This window comes from Buteo buteo, chromosome 12 (assembly GCF_964188355.1).
Source record: "Buteo buteo chromosome 12, bButBut1.hap1.1, whole genome shotgun sequence".
NCBI lineage: Eukaryota > Metazoa > Chordata > Aves > Accipitriformes > Accipitridae > Buteo > Buteo buteo.
In genome coordinates, this window is record NC_134182.1 from 4,532,714 (window position 1) to 4,539,057 (window position 6,344).

Below are 6,344 nucleotides of genomic sequence, written 5' to 3' on the forward strand. Positions count from 1 at the left end.
GAAACAGCTTGCCACCTCTCTTTTGGTCCAGCCCTTGAAATCCATAGGCTGCCACACACAGCAAGCTGCACAGAAGGGTCAGTCTGCTGATATAAATCTGCTCAGCTGCACTGGAGGAGAGAGATTTTAAGCCAATGCTCAGCAGCTGATGCTCTGGTAGGGTAGGGTGGATAGTGGTAGTAGGGGAGAGGAGGTGGCACTCGCTTGTCTTCCTTGAGATATGGGGTTTGGTTTCATGCGTGATGCCATTTTGGATCATTAATACTTGTGCCATAAGGCAAAACAGGAAAGGGAAGAGTAAAATTAGGGTACAGATTAATTCGTAGTTTCCCAAATGCCCACTGCAAGGCCATGTTTGGGAGGCTGGAAATTAGCTTCACATCAGTTATTGCAATTTTCAGAAACTCTTAAGCACATCTCAATGCAATATTCCTGCAGCACTCACATGTGTTAATTTTTCCATGATTCAGAGTAGGCAACCGGAATAATTGGCAATAAATTCACCTTGGGTAAAAATCTTCAGTATAAAATTTTGTATTGTGCCTTGAAATTATAAGAAGTCTAGGAATTTCAGCTTTGTGGACTTAAAGCTGCTGATACTTCTTGATCCATCAGCCAAGAGCTCTCAGCTGTCGCCAGATCTTGTCCAATAAAGATATAAAAAAGGCATTTTAGAACAGTCCATCCTCTTCACCAGGATCCAATCTGCTGGTGTGGAGTAAAAGGAAAGAAATGTTAATGCTGCTACAGAGCTGACAGGCACAGGAGCATTACAGAAATTGAAGAAGATAGAGTTTAGGATTGCATGCAGAATAAAGCAAGAGTTCCCAATGTGTGCACACATCTTCCTCACAGCTCAAAAGCCTTTGGATGAGGCGCGCAGACACGCTTTTGCATTGCTAAATCCATATAATCATTTAGGCTATTTTCCTGCTGTGAAAGGATGGGTAGGAGTGTCTAGACACTAAGAGGCCAAGCCTATTGATGCTAGCAGGATCTATCCCCATGGAGCCGTCAGCTCTATAGAGCACTGCAGCTGCATGCTCCGGCTCTCCAGCTGTGCTGCGCAGTAGCAGACTGCCAATGCTCCTACCCAAGACAAAGCAGAGCTATTATATGATGCTGAAAACTAAATATTGGGGGGGGAATCACCTCTTCAGGTCCCTAGCATAATCCTGTGGATCTTCTCCAAAAGTATCTCAGAGAGCATATTCAGAAAATTATGGATGAAAAATAAAAAGATTAAGTAACATTTAATCATGTCCCAGTTTGCATATACGTGTAGGCACATATAAGGCAGCGGAGATTCTGCTTCTGAGCATTGGGGGGAAAAAACATGTGCACCCGAAGCATCATTTCACTGAGAAGAGCTAGGGCTGGAGTAGCCCTCTTTCCTCTCCCAGTCTGAATTAATGTAGTGGGCGAGGTGCCAGGAGTAGGTATGTTTGGCCTCCTCTTGGCTGAGCCTTGCTAAGGAAGACTGCAAAACCTGAAGGGACTCACAAGGAGCAGGAAAAGTGGAATACACAGTGGTGGCCCTCTCACATGGACACTGGGTACGGAGGATGAGGGATTCCAGACCAGGGCTCCTTCCTGCAGGAAGAATTTCTGCTCTGTGTCCCCTCACCTTCCTCTGCAGAAAAGAAATGGCCAGCAATAAAGACAGGAACTGAGCCTGATACCTCACCTGAGGGCAAAGGGCATCTTCACAAACTATTGCTCTTGTGGAAGAGCAAAACAGTGCCACTTGGAGATAAGTCTACATTTGTGGGAGCATTAAAAGGCAAACACCAGGGCAACTCTACAATAACCCTGTAGACTGTTTTCAGAGAAAGCCATTAAACAACAAGTTCATTACAGTTGCATGTTGAAGATCACAAACATTTTATACCCAGTGAGAATGTTGTAGTCAGCCAATTCAGCTTACTTGAGATGACAATGCCATGCACAAGACACCTCCGAGAGTGGCTTCAGGAGAATCTGAGAAAGTTGCTTGCATTTTCCAGACCACTAGAAAGGACTGATGACTTTACTCAGGCTTTACTCAGTTCCTTTTCGGTGTCACTAGCGTAAGGCAATAATGCTCTTAAGAGTTTCAAGCCCGAAAGCAATTTTAAAAATTTCTTTATGACATACATTTGATAAAAAAAACATGCAGCTGTAACATCTAGCCAGTGTTTATAGCTGGTACACCTTCTCTAATGAGAAGGAAAATGGGTGTTGCAGCTCTCATAACCAAGGCGAATCATAGATCTGTTGAGTTGCTGTTAAGTCTGGATGTGCAGAGCTTGTTCATTATCATCATATTAATCAGCTGTTACTGAAGACCTCTCCAATGCAATGAGAATTGTTGGAAAGTCTGTAAACATCCTCAAATTCAGAACAATACGCCATTGCGTGTTGGAAACTTTTCTAACAAAATGGAAGTCTATTTGAACAGCATTTTGATAGCTGAGCGGGTACCAGGCTACAGTGATTTTTCATGTCATTGAAAGAAATGGATGAAATTAGGAATCAAAAGGAGGAGGGCTTAGCTTAGCCAAGCTATACTGAGCAACTGTTTAATTTGGCTTCCTCAGGTTATTCTTATCAGGTAATGTTTCTTTAGTTAACTCAAACCAAAGTGCAATGCCAAAGAAAATTTGCATTTGATTTACAGTAGAGAGAAAAGTGAAACCATTCAAGAAGAATGCAAAAAGTCAGCAGAGAAAAAATATAGGGAAAGCAATCAAACTCCCAGACTTGAGCAAATGCTTGAAGATCACAGAATATTTATAAGCAGAATTCACTTAGCATGCCTCAGATTTCAGGTCCCAAGAGCAAGCATTTACTATTTTTCAACGGCCTTACACTTGTGACTCAGAAAGTCCTCCAATACAGATCTCCAGCTCCAGCTGTTAGAGTTTATTGACTTCAAGTGAGTATAGAGACAAAGGTTTGAATGAAGTATGGCTGGTTTCTGTTAAAGGCTGCTATTATGAGCTATAGTGTTTATTCAGTTCTACCATTACCATTGTAGAATCTGACCCTACAGAAAAGGGAGAAAATCTTTTTCCACCGTGAATATATGTTAACTAAGAAGCCTAAATTCTGATCACCGTTGACGAATGCCCACTTTCACCCGAACTCTTGCACTGTGACCTGCATAAACCCTACTGATATATCAGCTGAGTAATGACAGTCCCTATTGTAACTCTGCACATGTAGGCATGGTGCATCAGTTTAACATAAAGGTGCTGGATTGCAGGTGACAGGCTTCAGCAGCTGTGGGCCAAATGTCCTACACTTTAAACGACAAAACATGACTCAAATTTGAGGAATCAGTGTTTTAAAGCTTTATTCCTGTAATCTTCACTGATGGAGTGGAGGAGCCTATGCAACACTCGTCCACCACCAACTGAAGTTGGTGCTGCTGCCTACAGCAGAAGTAGGGCTGCGCCAGCTCTTGCTGGTACAGCAATAAGCTGTGATACATCAATATTACAAAGAAAACAAAGATCAGCTATTTCAACCTATTCCTACCATTTTACATACAGTAAGATACTATTTGCTATGTAGAGGGTAATTCCCCTGAAGGACACCACGATTAAGTGGCAAATTAATTTGCTGCTTACATTCACTAGCTCTTCCAGCTGGCTTAATTCTCATCAGCCACCATAATTTATTAACAGTGAGGTGAGAAAAGACATGAATCAGCTTAATGTGCTATAAGTAGGGCATTGTCATGGCAACAAGATGCGGACTGTTTTCTACTATTTATGTATGGTTTGTTTTGTACTCAACCTTGAGATACCGCTTGAAACAACTAGAATTAGAAACATCTTTTTTTCAACTTTTTTTTCACTTCAGTGTATTTTTAAAGAATGATCGAAATAAGCACGTGAAAGGCTCTGAAGCATCTCTCCAGGAAAATAGCTAACTATATGTTCTTCAATGAGTCTTCCTAGAAACAGAAGCCTTAATTCTGGTCTCCCAACCATTTTCTCACATTGTCACACAACTGATTCCATGGATTAACTCCCAGTTTATACCAGTCTGAGATCAAAATCAGATCCTCCCTGTTCCATGCTCTACATATGACTATTAACGGCAGGGGGGGTGGGGATTAAACAGAATTATTGAAAAAAGAAAAAGCCCTTTTTTTTTAATGCAATACATTGTACTTAACACATGACATGGAAAAACAATTAAGGATGTTGCATTTTTACAGATTCATGATGGGGAAGTATAAAGTTAAAAATTAAAAATTTATTGTAAAGGATTTTGTTGCCTTCCTGGCTAAGCCTAAATCCCATGTACCTTTTGCATCAGCAATTAATGGTTTTCATAGAACCAGCTCTTCATTCATTTTATTTGCTACCCAGCTGCATAAAGGGAATGGTTGGAATGCTAACACAGCCCTTTGAAAGACAATTACCAATATTACTGGTTTGATTTCTTTTTTTTTTCCCCACCACCTCAGGAATCTGATATTAAATAGATAATGAAAATCAAAACATCTCTAAGATGTGTCAGGAAGAATACATGGAAAAATGAAATCCCGTTCATGAAAAATTTTGCAAGCTTTGTTCTGAGTAAGGACAAAAAAACCAAAAACATTTGAAAAATTCAAAGAATTATTCCCCTTTGCTCCATCCAGCACTCAATTTTTTTTTTTTTAATATGTCTGGGTTTATATTACCCTAGGTATTTGTTTGCATAATATGTAGGGCAACAGGCAACCAGACTGTAGCATAACATAAAATAAAATTGTTCTTACTTAGCAACCTGAGAAAAAGTAATAAACAATATAATTTTGAACTCAAAACTTCTCTCAAGCTACAACTGCAAATGTTCAATTGAGCACTACTAAATGATACCTGCTGAGGTCAACCGTAGAAGTTAATTAAGAAATGAAGGATCTGGACAGCCTTACCTAAAGGTTCAATGGATTCGTTCAGTCAATGTTGTTAATGGCCCCAAATACACAAGAGTTGATAGCTGTTAATTAAAAATGCTTACGGAGGCCAAGTCGGGGGAATGCCAGTCTTGTTTTCAACAATTCTTTACCCCCTGTCAAGTTCAGCGAGAAGTGGGTCTGAGCTGCAAAGTTTGGCTGGGGGCCTGGATCTAATATGACACATAACAAGCAGGTATGCCAAAACATTTGGTGGGCAGCATGAACAGAGGCGTGCGCCGTGTACAGCAAGCTGGCAGCGTGCTTTAACTGGAGGTGCCGTATGACTGATTACATTGCTCCAGCACTCAGGGGCCTCGCTGCATACCAGCTCCCTGGTGCAAGCGGTATTGTTAGAAATATGAGACAAAAGAAAGACAAAGTCATCCCCCCAACCCTACGGTTAAACAGGGCAAAGTGAACTGGATTGTCACTGAGTGTCCCAACGTGTACCTCCAGGGATCACCCCATGAAGGATCCTGGGTGCTCCTTGCACAGACTGAATGCATTTTTCCAGAGAGCCTCAGCCTTAAGATGGTGGAACAAGCATTACTGGGGAAAAACGGAATAATCTGGGCCATGCCTGCCCTTGGCTAACACATCACTCGGTGCCGTTGGTGGCAGATTTTGCCTCCCAGCCATTTAGCCATTGGGAAGTAGTTTGTGACTAGTACACTTCACGAAAGCTATGAAATCACAGAGAAACAGCAGTGACTTTCCCTGACCGCTGGTCCGGGCAGCATAGCCAACCCCATGAGCCACTCTGTCCCCCACAACTAGCACCTTTCAGCAATAATGAATGAGCTGTCAGATATCCAGCTGCTTATACGACATGGTCCAGTCCTTCCCTGGATACTTTTTCATTGCTCGAGCTACACTCTTTAAGGTTGCAGTTTCTAACAGGCAGATTACATTTCAGCTGTCTTCTTGCACAGGTGATTATAGTTAACTTGGAAAGGAAAGGATATTTTCAAAACTGGCTTGTGATCTTTTTTCCTTCCTTGTATTTAAGAAGACAGTCTGAAATGTTTCTCCCTCCTGATATTTTTGACCACTCAGAGCCACAGGGCATGTCCATTGTGGTGGCAAGACCCCGACTGAGTGGGTGGGAAGGCTCGCCCCTTACACGAGACTTCCTCATTCACACAGTGAACGCTTTTTTGAATTTAGAGATGTGCTAACAACACCCCAAAGATTTTTTTTTCCCCCAGTGTTCAAGTACATGGGCATTGTGTCCCAGGCTGCTACAGGTCCTGCCTGGGTTACTGCAGGTAGCTAGTGTGACTCCTTCGTGCTCATCCTGACTATAGGTAAGTGCACTGAATGAGACTGCGTTAAAATGAAACAAACCAAATCTCTGCCCTTGTGCAATTACCTGATGCTTTCCTCACACTGAAAACAAAGGATA

General features: G+C 41.9%; 1 long non-coding RNA gene across 2 annotated transcripts; it reads right to left on the reverse strand.

Moving 5' to 3' along the window:
• Nucleotides 1-518: 518 nt before the first annotated feature.
• Nucleotides 519-5,054, reverse strand: LOC142037842 (uncharacterized). Of its 2 annotated transcripts, none has more exons than XR_012652448.1 (2): nucleotides 4,916-5,054; nucleotides 519-705 (listed from the first exon to the last, which is right to left on the reverse strand). It is a non-coding gene; the product is annotated as an uncharacterized LOC142037842 (long non-coding RNA). The 2 variants fall into 2 exon arrangements; XR_012652447.1 differs by having other exon boundaries at nucleotides 519-708.
• Nucleotides 5,055-6,344: the final 1,290 nt, after the last annotated feature.